The 19,203-nt window shown below is 33.2% G+C and overlaps 1 pseudogene across 1 annotated transcript; it reads right to left on the reverse strand.

Annotated features, from left to right (window-relative positions):
• Positions 1 to 9,937: 9,937 nt before the first annotated feature.
• LOC148852050 (putative aspartic proteinase GIP2 pseudogene) lies at positions 9,938 to 11,484 on the reverse strand (annotated as a pseudogene). The gene has a single exon (XR_016099694.1). The product of XR_016099694.1 is annotated as a putative aspartic proteinase GIP2 pseudogene (transcript).
• Positions 11,485 to 19,203: the final 7,719 nt, after the last annotated feature.

Genomic DNA, 19,203 nt, shown 5'->3' on the forward strand with positions numbered 1-19,203 from the left:
TTTATGAATGCATTTTTATATCATGCAGTTTTATGAAAGCATTTTAATAAAAACACTTTTATGAAACCATTTTTATAAAAGATTTTACATGAAATCAATTTTATTTTGTTGAATACTTTCCTAGCTTGACTAGTTTGGATTGGTTTTGCTTTAGCCATTTGTAATTTGATCAAAATTGAACAATTTGTTAAGAAGGTGAAAAATTTTTCATATTTCTTATTCTAAAATAGTTTATATAATAAATTTAATTTTTACATTTATTTTTTATTAATGCCATTATACTTTTTAAAATTAAAATTTAATTTTTTAAGTTTAAATCTTTTACCAATGGACCAAATTGAAAATTGATCCAAACCAATACACAACTTGAGTTGACCAGTTATGACTGAATACTCTTAATTTCAAGTAAATTAATAGTGTAATAAGTAGTAAATAAAAATAGTTTATTTTTCAATAATTATTGAAAATTTATAGCAAAATTGTACAATTATTGAAAGTATATTGATACTAAAAATATAATAATTACAAAATACAATAAATAATAAAAAATATATTAAATTAGTCAATAAATAATTTAATCTAAAGTAATAGTTAAATCTTTAATAAATATTAATGAATAGATTATAACAAAAATGCAAAATATACAATAATTATAATAAATTAAATTTAAAAAAGTTAAATAACAATAGTTTAATCTTCAATAGTTATTGAAAATTTTCTATTAAATAACAAAATAAAAATAAATTTATACATAATTATTGAACATATAGTTATCACAAAAAGCAATATACAATTAATGAAAATGCAATAAATATTAATATATGCATAGATAAATACATAATAAGTATAGATTAAGATTTTGAAATTATTATTAATAAATATTTATTTTTTGAAAGTTATTTTTATAATTATTAATTTATATAAGTGAAATTAGTTATTTGCAATGTTATTTAGCTATTTAAATAATATCATTACTTAAATTTTAAAACATTAATTATTTATTGTTACATGGTTGTATAATTAATTTTGTAAAATATAAAATTAATATTAATTTTGTAAAATATAAAATTAATATTAATTTGAATATTATGTTATAATTATTTTTTACTTTAAAAAAAATTTTAAAATTTATTACATAATTTTGTTATTTTAATTATTTAAAATCTAGTTATATTAGATATCTTTGTTTAAAATCTAGAAGTGAGGATACTCTAGTTTATACATTAACTACTACCCCAGGTAAGCAAAACAATGACTTGGAATGTCAGGTTTTCTAGCTCGTGGACTCTCCATGGACATGGAAGTCGGGAAGCATTTAAAGGAGAGAATTCAGTTTTAAAAATACCTCCGGGTTGAGGTTTGGGTGGAAAGCTGATATTGGGATTAAGATTTATTGAGAAAGAGAGGGGTTAAGGGTGGATTTTCGAGGGTGAACAGTATCCTTCAATTTCGATGGATTAAACAAGTAAATTGTAATATTGGTAATGATAAAATGTATTTCTTTATTCGAATAATCATGAACTAGTGAAGGGGCCCTACTTTGCAAGGGCTGGAATGGAATTGTTGACCCATTGATTTGGTCTTTGGCTAAAAACCGTTGAATTGATCCACGACCCATTGACCCGAGCGGTTGAATCATCGATCTATTGACATGTTCAATGGTTTTTGGCTGTTTTTTATTTTTCTCTGGCAAAAAATCATTAAATCGGTCAATGAACAATTGACCCAGGCAGTCAAACCGTTGACCTGTTCAATGGTTTTTTTTTTTTATTTATTTAATTCTTTTTGTTAGAACGGGCCATACGTTTGAACCGAATAATCAAACTATTGACCTGAAAACCAGTGGCCAGAATGATTCTGTTTTCAGGTCATATGAGTCATGTGCTTGAATGACATAACATGTATGGTACTACTTAATGGACCTCACGCACTCAATTTTTTGCCTGTAATTTTTGTTGTCAGAATGGGTCGTCCTTTCGAATTGGACGATCAAATTATCGACCTGAAAACTGGTGGCCAGAACAGTTCCATAATTTTTTGCTTGTAATTTTTTGTTGTAAGAACGGACAATTTATTCCAGCTCAACAGTCGAACCGTCAAACCAAAAACCGGTGGCTAGAATGGTTCATTTTTCGGGTCATATGAGTCACACGTTCGAATGACATAACACGTATGATACTACTTAATGGACTTCACAAACTCAATTTTTTGCTTATAATTTTTGTTGTCAGAACGAACTGTCCATTCGAACTGGATAATCGAAACGTCGACTCGAAAACTGGTGGTGAGAACGGTATTGTAATTTTTATTGTCAAAATGGGCCATCTGTTCAAACTGGACGATCGAACCATCAGTTGTCAAAACGTTATTAACAACATTTATCAATAATAGTAAGTAATTATACTATTTAATTAAATAATCATTAATGATAGCTTTAATAATATTATTTAGTTATTTTTAATATAACAATAATTATTAAATTTATGAATAGGATTTATTAATAATATTCATTAAATTAATAAATACCAAAATTAAATTAAATTAATAGTATTTATCAGTAATAGTCAGTAGTTATAATATTTTATTAAATAATCAAATAACAATACTTTTAATAACATTTTTAATTATTTTTTATATAACAATAGTTACAAAATTTATTAATAGTGTTTATTAATAACATTATTTATAATTTTAATTTAAAGTAAAATTAAATTAAACATCTATTTATTAACAATATTTATAATAACAGTAATTATTATTATAATAAGTAATTATATAATTATTAAATTACTATAATAATCAGTAATTATTAAAACCAGGTTACTAAATTTATTAACAGTATTTTTAATAAAAATATTTATAATTTTAATTTAAAGTAAAATTAAAGTAAATATCTAGTTACTAACAATATTCATAATAACAGTAATTATTAATTATAATCACTAATTATATATTTATTAAATTACTGTAATAATCAATAATTATTAAATTAGTGTAATAATTACTCTCACGTATTAGATTATTACTGTAATAATTAAATTATTAAATTAGTATAATAATTACTCGCACGAATAGATTCCATTTCCTGGATGCAGAGAGCATCCATTTCCTATTCATAGATATATAAATTATCGTTGCTCAATGTGGTATAATGAAAAACATCTCTAGGAGCAAAACAAGATAATGTATTTATCAGAACCCTTTGGTTGACAACCACAATCCAACATCAGTTTGCATTTGTTTTTGCCTTTTTGGTGGTGTATATACTGCTTGACACTTACTGCTGTGATGATGCCCCCTATGGTTGAAGAAGTTATCCTTGTAAGTGCTTTTGTTGAGGCTCATTGAAAGGAGTATAAATACAAATATGTAGAGCTCAAAACCTTACGTTTTGTATGTATTTATATTATACATATTTATATTTGTGCTCGTTCCCAACTGAGCCTGAATCTCATCATAAATTGTATGATATAATAAGCTAGTGCAATAGTTTTCTTCTTTAATTATTCTCTAAATTTATGTTATACAAATTTGTATTAATTTTTAGGGTAAAAATAAAATATGAAAACCTCCCCTATACTTATCAATAAATTGATAGTCACCTCCCTTTCGTCATTTGGTCAATAAGAGAGAGACAAGGAAGTTACAAAATTGCCCTAATTACACATTATCGCCCATTGATTCATTCCCTCGTAGTCGTGATAGGCTTTGACCTTTGAGAAATCATCCATTAACGTTTGTCTTCATTTTGGCATGCTACACCAGACTTAGATCGAATGTTTAACTTATAAAAGAGAGGATCCCTTCTCGTGTGCCGCTTTGCAATTAGTGTCACAACCCCATAGTAATTCAACCCAAGGTTTTTAAAACCGACTCGGAGAATAAATCAGTCAGGGATTCCTGAATTGAATATCGCCTGGGTCAGTGATTTGCTATCTAAAATCAATGGTTTTTGAGAAAAATTCGATTTTGAGGAAAAATGAAAGATCGGTTTTTGGTTTTTCTGATCCAACCATCTGATCTGGTCCAATTTTAAAAACCATGATTCAACCATTTCTCATCCAGTCCACTCCATGATTTATCCACCGCTTTAACCTCCGTTGTTTGGTCCCTGCAAGATATTAACATTAGTCATCATTTTTTGTTGTTTTGGGTAGTTCACCTACCAGATTTCTCAATGGTTGCCATATGTTCGATCAACTATTGCGTTCTTTCCATTGACAAAGGGGCACCCAAACACTTTTGATCTCTGTTACTTTGCAATTAGTGTTTAAAGATTTAACAGACCTTCTGCAAATCCAGTCTCAAATTGCAAAGACACCACGCATGCAGCAGAGTACTACAACTACTACTGTACATAAGGAATAATCCCACTAAATGACATCAACCACCAAAAATCCTAAATAGGTGGACCATATATATGAATAAATGATCCTGACATCACCTCACCTTTGATCATCATTAAAAAGTCAGGGTCTGGTTCTTAGGTCAAACAGTCTATCGTTTAAATCGAATGAATAGCCCGTTCTAACAAAAAATTAAAACAAATGGTCAAAACGGTTAGATGGTTTGAACGATTCAGCTACACAACCAACCACCTGACCGATTCCTAGTTTTTTTATCTGACCGTCTGGTCCAAAACGGTTTTGAAAACCATGATGTGTTCTTTGAACTTTTTGAAGTGACCAACCTCTGCCTATGATTTACTGTGGGTGAATATTGCCTGATTTCTCGAGTTGAAAAATGAAAAAGTTTCAAGAGTGGAAAGTGAAACAAAGAGAGGAGCAATAAAAGGGTAAAGTTATATTGGATTCCACACCTTAGCCGATAGTCTTAAGGGTAAACAAACAAATGAAAAATGTCAGCATTTTCCGTCCCACCAAGTAATGAAAGGGAGGTGACTATCTATTTATTCAAAACTATAAGGGACGTTTTTGTATTAATCAAAATACAGGGGAGATTTTTATTATTCTCAGAAAACCTAGGGGAGTTTTTTATATTTTACCCTAATTTTTATTAATTCTATTAATTAGTTATTAGTCCAAGATATTCAAATGGAGTTAAAATTAATCGAGTAATTTTAAAACTAATAATTTATTTACCATTTTTGTATTAATTTTAATTTTTTTATAATTTATAATTGTTTATCATTTTTAAGTTAAACTTGAATGTATTTTAATTTGTAACTTTTTATTAATAATAAAGTTTGATAGTTATTATAAGATTTGATAATTGATTATAATTATTATAAAATCGTATAATCCATTTTTATTATTTTATAAGTGGTATTTAAATGAATTTGAAATTAATAAAAGTTATTATTGTATTTGTAATTGTTACTTTTATTAATGTTTTTATTTTTACTGATTTAAATTAATTAAATTGTTTTTGTTCAAATATTAATAATTAATTTTATGAATAGACTAATTCTCATTATTTTTATTATTTGATTATTTCTAAATGGAATTTAGATGGATTTTAAGTTAATAAAAATACTTTATTAATTTTATTGTTTTATTATTTTTAAATACAATTTAAATTGGTCTTTTATTGTAACTATTTTTAGATTTAATAATTATAAAACTAATGTTTATTTTAAAATTAATTTTTTGGTTAACTATTTTAAAATTTAATATTAAGCCGGTATTTATCAAACTTAAACGACCCATATGTTATGGTCTTATGGAGGTACCATATATGGGATAAGTGATCAAGTTCTCGCATAGGTAGTACGAGTGATAAAAAATGGGTGGATTAAAATTGAGGTTCTATTCGACCCAAGAATAAGTTAATGATTGGCAAGTACAGAAAACGCAAAACATAGCACACCAAGCCCAGATCGACCCATCTCAAAATTTTATATGGTTGGGCTTGGATTCAAGGCTTTGTTTTTTTACCTTTTGGGCTGGGATTAGGCCTACCCTTTACGTAGCCCGACCATGGCCCAAGCCTAGCATGACCTTATTCAGAAACTGAACCCAATATGATTATACACATTCATACTTACATATATATATATATATATATACATTTGCATATTTCTATACATACATATATTTACATAATGTATACATGCATGTATAATTTTAAATGGGTTCAGTGACTAATCCAAACTTGACCTGGGCCTAAGTGGATAAAATTATAATTTGGCCTAGGATCAGGTTAGGAAAATCAGGTATGTTCTAGTCTTCGGCCTCAGGCTTACATTTTAGAGTTGGGCCTTGGTTGACCATAAAACCGATGCAACCTACCCTAAGAAGCAAATCTTGTAAGTCCTGTGAGATCTCGCTATGAGTCTAGACTTGTGAGATCAGTCTATGATGCCAGTCTACTACGATCTATGAGATCAATTCAATGCAACCTATGATATTAGGCCATTGCACGACCAAGTAACATGTGATTCCACCTAATGTGCATTGCGATGTCCAAGTGGCTTGCAACTCTACGTACTTGCGATGTTGCTTTTCTACAATTGCGATATCCAATCGCAACTAGCTAGCCCAATTGCGATTGTATTAGTGTTAAAAATCTTAAGGGTACACCCTCTGCTATCACCATAAATTGTTGGGGAAGATGGGGTCACTGTAACTTTGGAGAAAAAGTTCTGAGGCGCGTCTGAACACATTGTCTTTAGAACGTTATTTGCACCCACTCAGTTTTACTGAGTTTGTTGTTGGGTTACAGACAAATTCGTTCCCAAGATACAACAGAGCCTTGGGCGAGAATCTGCAACCAGCAAAGTTGAAGAGTCTCTAAAGAAACATTCTATGAGACTGTAGCAGACCGGACTGAGAGAGAGAGAGAGATAGTGAATTTCGAAATTGTGTGTTTTAGAGTTTGATTCATATTCCTTAAATAATTTGTGAAGAGGTATGAGGAAAAGGTAGGTGCTGGTTTAGAGAAGGCACCTTGAACAGTCACAATTTCAAACATTGTGACTGTTTAAAAAGTTTGAATTGTGCCTCTTGATCACACCTGATCGAATGGTGATCAACGCACCAAAACTAGAGTTGCCTCTAAAGCGCCTCATTGCGAGGTGCGTGCGCATTGCACGGTATCAAATCCCCATACTCTCCTCTACTAATTCTAAGGAGTGTAAATCAGCTCCTATTGAAATACTAAAAACATACATTGTAATTATCCAATGTGGGACAAGTTCAAAACTGAGTGTTTTTTTTTTTGTAAGAGAAAAACTGATTTTTCAACCAAGTGTGCAAGTGCAATTTCTCATGTAATTGACCAATCAAACCCATTGGATTTAATCTCTTATGAGATTAAAATCCAACATAAACCATTGAAATTTCGGAGAAGTACGGTTGTCCAATGTAGATTTTTGATTTATACTGCAGAGTTATAAACATTCAAAAGGATCACAACCCACACTTTATGCACCAACGTCATCAATTCCAAACTGGCACCTACCCCGACAGTACTTTGAGCCTACAAATTTTGACCCTAGGCTAATCGGTAATTCTCCCTTAAAATTTTGCCTTTAGTTTTTTTCAACTTTATTTGGATCATGTCAGGGAACAGATCACAATTGGAATTTGCACTATAATTATGGGGGCATTCTTTTTTTGGATATTGAGAAAAGGGAAAATTGGTCAATGGGATTTTGGTTCCCATTGACCAATAATACCATGTTCTTTTTTCATATTAATGTGGGGACAAGAAAAAGTTTATTTTCTTGGGTATCACTTACCCGGGTAAGTAACACCCATCTCCTAGGTGGATAAATAATTTTTCCATTGGGGGGAAAGATTTCAACACTTAAATGGGATAAAAAGCTCCCATTTAATAATAGATTTTTATGGCTAAAATGGTCACTTTCTTTTTTATTTGGAAAATAAAAGAACATGAATAAATACACTTACCTCATTAAGTGTTTCCCAAAAATAAATTACCTTAATAAACTAAATAACTTACCCAAAACCAAACGAGGAATATATGTTAGTAGTAAACCTGATTATGCTAAACCGTTCCCAAGGCTAACCATTCGAATGGGATTTGACCGGATGCTCTTCTCGTTCACTCTACGACCATTTTTTTTTTATTCATCCATAGTTGGTTAAACAACACTCCACCCATGAATCACACAATCATCTGTTTTCTTTTTTCTTTTTTTTTTTCTTTTTTTTCCTTTTTACTTTTTTTTGTTAGTTTTGCACCTTTTTGAGAGAGGACCATTTATGGAGAATAGTAATCGTTGTATGGAAAACTCAGTATTAAACTTCAAAGCGTAAAACTTGAGATGAGATGGTTTCCGCAACTTCAACATACCTGTTTTTTTTTTTTTTTTTTTTTTTCCTTTAAAATTCAAACGTGAAACAATTCCTGTGAGTGAAATGTGTTTTTTTCCTTCTTCAAACCTGTGAGTGAAATGTTTCAATAAACATGGATTCATCCCTTGACTTTTTCCCTTCTGTTGAGGTAAAGAGAGGTTTTTGGAACGGAGGCCGGATCTCCCCACAAAAAACCATTCCAAATTTTAAAAAAGAAAATCATTTTCTTTAAAAGCCATTTTACCCCAACTATCTAGGTCTTGCCGTTTTGGGGAGGGATTCCCCTATCCTTTGGCATTTTGTTACGTGCAAAGTTGCTAAACTCAGATTCCAACCAATGTTTTAATCCTTATCATCCCAGCGATACCAAAGAGCGGTAAGGTCTCTAGCTAATTGTAGCAGAAACCTAGAATCAAGTAGGGGTGGGTTTGAGTCCAGTCAAGCCAAATAGTTAGGTATTCAAGCTTGGTTCGCCAAAAGGTAATACGAGGCTTGAGCTCGAGCTCGGCTTTAGTCAAAAGCTCGTAAGCTCGAGCTCGACTTGAGAAAAACGTTTTATAAAAATAAAAAAAATTATTATAAAAATATTTTTTATTTGATATTTAAAAATTAATAATTATAATAATTAGTTATTATTATTATATATAAAAATAAAAATATAATATATTATACATTATTTTCTATAATTTTAATAATAATAATAATAATAATAATAATAATAATAATAATAATAATATGTATGTATGTATGTATGTATGTATGTATGTAGCTATTCTAATTCGACTCATGAACCTCACAAGCCAGACTGTATTAGACTCGGGCTTGACTCTATTAATAAACAAGCCTGTATATTGGACTCAAACTCAGCTCAAAGCTTGATTAAAACCGAACCGAATCGAACCGAATTTAAATAGCTCGTAAAGAGCTCGGCTAATGGCCACCCTAGAATAAGTCCTACTGCCCTCGTCTAGCTGAGAGCCTATTAAAAAAAGCTTATTAGGCCAAGATTTTACCATTAAACCATGTATTGGTCGTTGGTCATTTTCTCTACTAATATAATTAAAATATCAATGAAAAATCTTTGAAGCTCACCTGAACAATTTAGCTTTATCCCAATCCTTACACATCCCCTTTGGATGAAATATCAAGAATACCCTTATATGTTTGTTTTGATATATGAATCTGGTGTAATGCTAAAAATAATCATACTAAAGCTTATCCTCTAGATATGCCACCTTAAAAATTGGGCCCAGTTAGAGGTTGCCATGTAATCCAAAGTTCGATATCTTCTTTTACAAAATTTCAATGCATAGAAGTTATTGGCTGATATATTTGATTAGAAGGATTAGTTTTACTCATCTTTTAAGCTAAACCTAAGTGATTATTTCTTTTGACTTAAGAAATTTGTTCACAATAAGGGGCATTTTCATCCATTTGATTTAAAGTCAACTGGGATTTTAGAAGAATTTTAGTGTCATATGTAATGAGATGTTGACGGCAACAAACAGACAGGAGTAATAAGTGAAGGGTGGTGGTTTTTGTGTTGCCATGGGAGGTTAGTGACTTGGTGTCTTTTCAGAAAGGTGAGGGGGGGGGGTGCTTTAATAACTATAGGTCATATAATTATATAGGTCATATATAGAACTATAAATTACCAGAGATCTTGGTGTTCCATATCTACTATTGACTCATACAACATTGAATGTAGCTTGGCAAATAACACAAGCTGACTAGAAGAACTAGCTAATCACATACAGCATTTAAAAATGTGGGTTTTGTCCTGTGGAAATTCACATGACCAAGCAATGACACACACCAGAAAACATAAATGAAACATGTCACAGAATATGAGGACTTAAAGTTAATGCCAAGCAGCACTACGTGTGAAGTTCAAGCTAGAACACGTAGCAGCAGAGGAGAGCAATGAGCTAAACCCAAGCTTGGAGCCCCTGAGGTCGAATTGCAGAAGGTTGTCCTCCAACTGGTGCCCGCCGATAACAATGGAAGTTTCAGGCTTCAAACCTCCATCCAACATTCCCAAACACAACACACTCTCTCCAACCGTCACCATTGAGTTCCGTTGTTTGAACCTCCAGTACACACTCTCACTCTGCAGGACAAGATCAAGCTTAGGAACATGGTCATCAGGTCCAATCCCTGGAACATTTGCTCTGATGCACACCTCGAAAGGCGAAACGGGTGCCTCCCTGATGAATCCGGTGGAAGTAGCTTCAGTGAGAAAAGCGTCGGTTACAGCTTCATATATGGAGGTCTCCAGAGTGGTGTAGGGAACAACGGTGCTGATCCTTGTTCCCCCCAAACCCTTTTTGTCGATGGAAAGCAACGATGTGTTCAGAGCCACAGGCTTTCCATTGATTCGGATTGATGTCACTCCAATGTAGTAATCGGAGGATGGTTCCCAGACATTGAAAAAGGGTCCCATTCTGTTCACAGAATTGGTGATCAGAGGAGTGTAAACGAGCTTCGTCCCAGACACATACGGCCCATCACCGAAGATGACGACGCCATTCTCTTCCGTCGACGGCGATAGACAAAGAGCAAATTTTCTGTGGAACCCCAACTGGGATGGCAGAGCTAGAGGAGCCCAGCCAAGGCCTGCGATTCCTTTTGCACCGCCAGCAAGGTTTTTCAAGACGTAGATGTCTCTTGGAGCGCATATGAAAGCAAAGCTGCGGAAAGCTGTGGAGGGTCCAGGGGTGAAGCCATCTGTGGATTGGAGGGTGACGACATCTCTGGCTACCTCTCCAGCTGTTAACACTCCAGAAATTGGGTTGTACAGTATGTGATTGCAACTGTTTTCGTTGCAACCAGGACCAGGGACGCGGGTGCAACTGTAGCAGCGGGTAGTATTAGCAAGCAAGCATTGGGTTGAACCGCAACGAGCTGGGAAGTAGGAGGACGAAACGTAGTTGGACTCACAGTCGACCCATAAGGACGAGCCACCGAGATCGACGACAAGTTTTACGGGAACAGATGGAGTTCTCTGGTGAATGTAGGTGAGGTAGTGTGAGGTCCAGGCATCTTTTCTGACTGGAAGGACTAGTGAACGAGGTTTGGAAGAGCGAAGGGAGTGAGAGGGAGAGATGAGGAGGAGAAGAACAGAAGAAGAGAAGAGACGAAGAAGAGATGAAGCAGCCATTAACCGTTTGCAAAGGAAAGCAGAGTTGGGATTGGGATGATCAGAATGAGATAGATGTTGTGTGCTGATTCCTTTATAAATTGCTCACGGGATGTTTGCCAGATGGCAATGATAAGAATTAATAATTTGGACTTTTAACCGTTTGCATGACGAGATACGTGACCATTAACTACGAAAATAAAAGTGTTGTTTGGAATTTATTTGAAGTAAACAAAATGCATTAAAGCACTCAAACTATATGGAGATTAATTACCAGGGTAAAGATCCTTAATTAAAAAAATACAAGGATGGCTAGAGATCGAAAACCATTTTCATGGTTTCAAGTTGGCCATTGATGCAGTAAAAAATAGATAAAAGGTCGGGTTTCTTAGATGAAGAGATTACACCCCAAACCATTGTTCAAAAGGACAAAAACACCCCCATTATTTGTTTTCTTTTTCATTAGGGAGAAGCCCACAGTTGAGTGGCCAGTTAATCAATAATGGGATTTGCTAATTGCTCCAAACACTCCATGATTCTGAGGTGATGCATCATTTCATCTCTCTGCAAGGAAAATCAGTACATAACTACATACATCAAAGATTCTGAGACGATTTCCTCATTTAGGAATGTTCAGTAAGAAGCTTTGCATTTTATGCTCAGGTTCAATGCGGGTTCTCATTGTGTGAGTGAAGAAAAGCTGATGACAATTGGGGTGCTCATGAAGTGCAAGTGCAAGGCCGGGCCTTTCTGGACCAAAATTTCAAACCTTGTTTGTCCAGAGGTGGATTGGTCAAACCATTTTGTATTTAATTTTAGTGATTACTTTTCTATTGTTGTTGTCCGAATTATAATGATTGAAAGTGAAAATTGTTGCTTAGAAGGCAACAAGAAAAGATTAAAAAAAATGCAGAATGGGTAAAATATTGGATTGATTTAGGGAAAAAAATTCTGTAGTAAGTTGCATCAAGTAACGATGATCCATTTTTTGGTAAGGTGGAAGAAGCATGGGTTTGATTCCTGCTGCAGATAGCATGCAAAACCAAATTATTTTGGATGTCAGCCGGCCAATCGATTGAATAAAATAAAGGTTCGTAAAATATAAAAACCTTCTGTCAAGTTTTTGACAATCATAAAAATCTCTTATATAATTTTATTTTAACAAAAACCTCCACTAATTTTTTTAAAAATTCAACAAAAACCTCCTTTTGTTATTAACTTAGAAAAAAAATGTTAAACGGATGCAATTTTTTTTTTTCAAATACCCATTTTACTCTTTTGTAAAATAAAATGGGTACTAAATTAACGACAGAGGGCAATATATAAATAGGCACATGTTCAATCATATTGATTTGGTGGACCCATCCAACTAGGGCGGGGCCAATACAAATTTCACTTTTCTTCTTACTATGGCTGTTGGTCTCTGCAATACTCCTTGTACTCTGTTATAGGATTCCCAAATTGTTAAAGGAATTTCTTGAGATGACGCTGCTGTTATTATGGAAGACTTTCCCGTTGAAAGCCTCTCTTGCTTCTCCCTTGGCATCTCTTTGCAACTATATCTTGGTCAGAGATCCAGCGCTCAACTACATTTGCCCTGCAATATTTCTCCCATTTCATTATACAGGTCTCTCTCTCTCTCTCTTCTTTCTTTTTCTTGTTTTTGGTGTCACTGTCTTCCCAATGGTTTTAAATCAAGCAAGACCATGTTTGATGATTAAGTGGTTGTTAAAATAGCCACTTAAGGCTTTTTGGTGACCCACTTGTTAAACACTTATTTTGCTTTTAAGCACTTATTGGAGTTGGATGTTTGTTAAGTTATTTTTTCCATAAGTGCTTATATTGACACAAATGACAATTTTAATACTCACTTCACTCATACATATATATAATGCTTTTCATATATTATACTATACATTTCAATGAAAAAATGCCACATCATGACAACTGAGAGCTTACATGAATTGCCATGTGAACCCAATTAATAATAATAATAATAATAATAATAATAATAATAATAATAATAATAATAATAATAATAAAAATAATAATAATAATAACATTTGCCTTGCAATATTTCTGCCATTTCATTATATAGGTCTCTCTCTCTTTTTCTTTTTTTCTTTCTCTCTCTTTTCTTTCTTTTTCTTATTTCTGGTGTCACAAGTCTTCCCAATGGTTTTAAATCAAGCAAGAGGAAATAAAGAAAAAAAAAACAAAGAATGATACCTTGATAATCGAATGAAATAAATAATTCTTGCTGGCGAATTGGAGTTTTCTTTTTGCAATTTTCTTGGGATGAAAATTAAGGGAAAAAAGATGGATCCTGAAAGAAAATTTGGATTGATGTAAGACGAAGATAATGGAAGAGAACCAAGGAATTTTCATTTGGACCAAAGGCCCATGATTCTCTCTAGTGGAAACATGTAGTTAAAATCATAAAACAACTCAAAGCGGAAGTGATCTGGCTGATCAAGGATGGATCAAGTATTGATGCATTGCATGATCCATGGATTCCAACACTACCCGGAGGGATTCCCCAATTGTCAAATAATGGTTTGTAAGATCGAACTCACTTAAGATTTTTTGATTTGCTACTTTCAAATGGATCATGGAATCTACAAGCTCTCCAACAACACTTTATAGCATATTCGATCAACCATATAATTAAAATAAGGGTAAACTCACAACTAGAAGCAAATACCCTTGTTTGGAAAATGAACAACTCAGGTAGATACACTATCAAATCAGCATACATATCCTTCTCACAAGCCTCTCCCTCGTCTTCAAATCAAGTATTTGATTGGAAGCTATTATGGAAATAAAAAATCCCATACAGATCCCAAGTTTTCACGTGGAAGGCAATACGTAGGGGTACCAAAACAAAAGAAAAATGCAAGGCCTGGCTCTAAGAGCAAGACATGCTCTGTGCTATATGTTCACAAGAAATTGAATCTTTTCACCATTTGTTTTTTCACTACCCTCTAGCTAGAGCAATTTGGTGCCATGCTCAAATAGGAGTAAACCTAGAACACACCAGGGATAAACCATTTCATTAGTACCTTACAGAATGGTTCTACTCATTACCAGGACATCTCTCCAAAATGGAAAAAATCTACATGCTCTCCAAATTTTAGGTGATACTATACAAGTTATGGGAAGCATGGAACCAATGGATCTTTCAAAAGAAAAAAAAAATTCACCCCTTGAAAATCATTGAATCAGCTTGCAACATCCTTTAAGAATTCTCAGAAACTGCAAAAAAAGAGAATAAACACCCTGTCACAAGGTCGAATCCAGTCACTCCCTCATTTACCTTATTCATAGACGATTCATTTGAGGAAAAAACAAGTCAGGCCAGAACTGAATATGTAGTCAAGAATTCAGAATAAAAAACAACCCTAGAAGCGCAAGGAATAACATGCAAAGCAAATGGGAGCAATGATGTAGAAGATAGAGCTCTAATTCAAGTTTTGGAATCAGCAATCCGTCACACTTAGATACTAAAGGACTGGTCAAAAAACTCAAGAACCATTCCCTTGATTGCTCATGGGTGGATCAATTTCACTGGGGTACCATTCAAGCCAAGACCCAATACTTTCACACAATAGAATTTATGTATATCCCCCGTACAAAAAACAAATTAGCTCACCTCTTAGCGTACAAAGCTTGTTTTCATGGTGAATAAAAAAAACACCATGTTCTAGATCATTATGATGTAGCTTTGAATTGGTATTAGAACATGAATATTTTCCTACAACAAAAAAGAAAAAAAACTCGCATATTGTTGAAAAGCATATAAACTTTACAGAAAATTTCAGATTAATACTTCCTAGTTTGGGCATAGTGTCACTTTTGTCCTCAATCCATTACTTTAGTACAAAACTGTTAATCGCCATTAAGTAACATGTGAAAGGATAGAAATGCTCTTTTAAGTCTCATCTAATTTTCTTTATCAGCCATTGGAGAATGAACCAAAACTATAGAGAAGGGTTCTTTATCTGCACTAAGATGCCCTCGATCTTCAGTTTTATTCGGAGTTTCAAGCAGGAATAAAAAAGAAAGATGTCTTCGGTGGCAGAAGAAGCAATGTCTTCGATCCCTTCTCTCTGGACGTTTGGGATCCGTTCAAGAACTTCCCCTCAACCAGTGCTCTCTGTTTTCCTCAACTCTCAGACGAGACAGAGTCTTCGTCAATGCCCGTATCCATTGGAAGGAGACCCCGGATGCCCATGTCTTCAAAGTTGAAATACTGGTTGGAAATGAGCTTAAATTGGTGTCTTGATTGCACATTGCAGAGATGGTTTCAATTTCGTAAATTGCATAAAACATGTTTAATCAAATAATAAGTCAATCTTAGAATTGTAGAAAAAAAATTCTTTTTCTGTAAGTACTATGTAATTTTCTGATGAAATCATCTTCAGTGTTTTCCTAAACATAAAACGGAGAACAGAAATGTAATTCCAGTAAGTGGAATAACCAGTTTGATTATCCAGATTAACAGGTAAAGACAAATCATGCCAGAGCTGGTTATGGGTTACTCGGTGTAAATCCTAAGAATTGAATGATAAGTATCTCAGCTTAAGAATTTAGTGTCCACCCCATAGCTCCTGCGGCAACAAGGCTAAACTGATGGGGTGTGTGAACCAGACGGTGGAGTGCAGAAGCGGCGACGGAACAGGGGGTGTGTGAGCGGTACACCATACTGATACGTGGAAAATACAAGTATGGGACTGGTTGACTGTGACGAGATGTGTTGGAGCAACTGTTCTTGTGTTGCTTATGGCACATTGTATGACAACGCAATGGGATGCCGGCTTTGGACCATGGACGCCGGTTTTTGGGAAGACAACAATTGCCCCGGCGAAATCTACATTCCTCGATCCTTCTTTGATTAAAATAAAATCACACATGTCAGTGGGCCCATGTGACGAAATGTGCCATTTTGAATGGCAGTTTTGATATTTTAAAAATTTTAAACTGCACATGTCCTCACTTGATACATATATCTGATGATTGATGAACTACACAGGTGTTAAATTGGCATATTTTGGAAATTTACTAGATTGGCACATTTTAATGTTCGGGGACCAAAGTGACACTAGGCCCAAATTACATGGTATTAATCTATAATTTTTCTTAAGTTTTATGTATTAAGTATTGAATTTAATAATATTTTCAGTTTTATGTGAATGCTAATTAATAGTTAATGTATTTTTTACATATTTTAATTGAAAAATTTGTTGTTTGTTTGTGTTATTTTATTTATTTATTGCCTATATATAAAAAGAAATAATGAGAAATTAGATGTGGGTTCTAAAACCCAACCCACCCCTACCCTTGAATGCAGGGAGAGTAGGATTGGAAAGATTTGGATTCTCAAAATCCAACTTGCTATGGTTTTAGGGTAGGTACAGGTTGGAAGGCTTTTAGAGAGCAATAGGATCTAAAATTTATAAAACTCTCCATGAACCCATCCCATTGTCATCCCTAACTATGCTTGACAAATCAGTTACTCCATACATACTGACATGCCGAGAGATACCTGAAACTGGAGCCTAAGCATGTATTTGTTATCTTAGCCTTGCCCCTATTATATGGGGTCGGTTACATGAATACTGTATCTTCATTTCAATTTACTAAATATTTATTACAAAGAGACACAAATTGTTGTTAGATCAACGAGGTTGATATATCATTGACAGATCCATGTTATAATTTTTTCTTATTATAAAAATCATTAAAAATATATAAAATAAATTATTATTTTTAGAATTTACCTAAATTTAAGAAAAAATTCAATTTGGTGGCATAAATTATTATTTTAGCAATTAGTTTAATAGATTACTGATAGACCCATTGTATACTTATTTCCTACAATGAAAATCATTTAAAACATGTGATTATTTTTATAATTTTCATATTTTTCCAATAAAACATGCAGATTTAACAAGTTTGAACCGCTGGTGTAATTGGATATATGTCAACGATCCAAAACAATGTTGTAAGACTTGGACCGGACAAAAACTAGAATTCTCCATTGGTTACGGTTTTCCCAATTAATCGGGAAGTTAGTCCATTAGCTTGTGAAAACAGTCATTTAACCGAGAATAAAAAAGGGCACCGGTTCATAGTTTGCATGGTCCAACTATCTGGCTTGATCTGAGTATTGGAACACTGGTCCAAACCACCATAACCTATAAAAAACTGTCAAAATATTTGGATGAATATTGGATGGAAGTTCATTAACGTGTGCTGCCAATAAACTACTTTAGCAGGAGTCATGGAATTTATGACCATTGTCATAAGCTCCATTTTGGAAGAGTGAAAATGCCATTTCAGTGCATATATGCAACCTAGTTCAATTTTGCTAGTATTTGGTAAGTTTTTATGGCATGTATGCATCCAAAATGAGAAGGAATTTTACATAAAAAAAATCAATGTACATTTGTTCAATGTTCATCAAATGTTAAAAAAGGCATATTTCTGCTTAGGATTCATGTTTGCATCCCTTACAACTAAAGCTTGTTTGTCAAGAAAGTAGATTTATCACTGCAAAGCTAAAACAACTTTACATTTGTATATACCAGAATATACTCTATTATACTCAATACTTTTACTCTTTTGGCTGCATTTGGAAACGATGCAAATAAGTATTAATGCAAATATGTAGAGTGTAAAACAGTTCATATAAATTGCAAAATTGAATTAGTTTTGCATTGACAAGTTTACCTTATCAAACAGACTTTTAGCTGTAATGGACATATATATATATATATATATATATATATATATATATATATATATATATATATATATATATATATTATATCAAAAGTCCACTTGCATGCAAATTTACTTCTTTTTTATTGATGTACTTTTACATCTTATTAACAATGTAAATATGTATTGGTCTATCATTTGTCAATGTATAAATGCAATGTTGCCAAATACAGGAAAAAGTAAACCTGAGTGCAAATTTACCCTGAACCGGGATTTACACTCTATTTGCATTGTTTTCAAACACAGCCTTTAGAAGGGGAAGAGAAAATAGGTAAAGTGGCGTAAGGTTTGTCTTGAAGGAGACAAGATTGAATTCATTTTAACTTTTTTTTATGTGCAGAAAAGGAAAAAGCCGAAAAGTTCACACGCACGAATGGTTGCATGCTTGATGTCAGTCTGTTGCTAGACTCCATTAGAATTAGTAATTTTTATATGCCAATAGGATTTATAAAGAAAACAATTAAGTGAATAAGTGATAACTTGCACTAATTTAAGCTTGGATTCAATGTAATTGATGTGTTTTTAGGATCTTTTGAGTTTTTGGCTTTACTAGTCTAACACATGGTTTGCAAACCGTTATTGAACCGACTGATTAGACCAGTAAGCCGTTACCCAGCCATGAATCCAGACATGAATTATAACTTGTAACCCGTGACCCGTTGACTGGATCAAGTAGGTCACCTTGGAGGCTTGGATCATGAAAAGCTACCCAAAATGAACCTATGTTGGTTCAAGTGGGTCAGTTGCCAAATCAGTTGCTGATGTAGCAGATGTTTGTTTAGAGAAAAAATCATAAACATTGCCCAACACTCCCTTCGTTGCACAAAAAGCTAAATCTGGTGTCTGAATCATTATGGATAGATGATGCACCAAAAGATAAAGGACAGGTAAGTAATGGAAAGTTTGCTTTGCTCATCAAAATTAATTGTTTTTTTTTTTTTTTTCCAAATCTTAGAACTCCCCTGCTTTTCTGGGATTTTCTTGATTTTTCTACTTTTT

The sequence above is a fragment of the Nelumbo lutea genome, chromosome 5 (assembly GCF_056320005.1).
Source record: "Nelumbo lutea isolate HS-2025 chromosome 5, American lotus-T2T, whole genome shotgun sequence".
NCBI lineage: Eukaryota > Viridiplantae > Streptophyta > Magnoliopsida > Proteales > Nelumbonaceae > Nelumbo > Nelumbo lutea.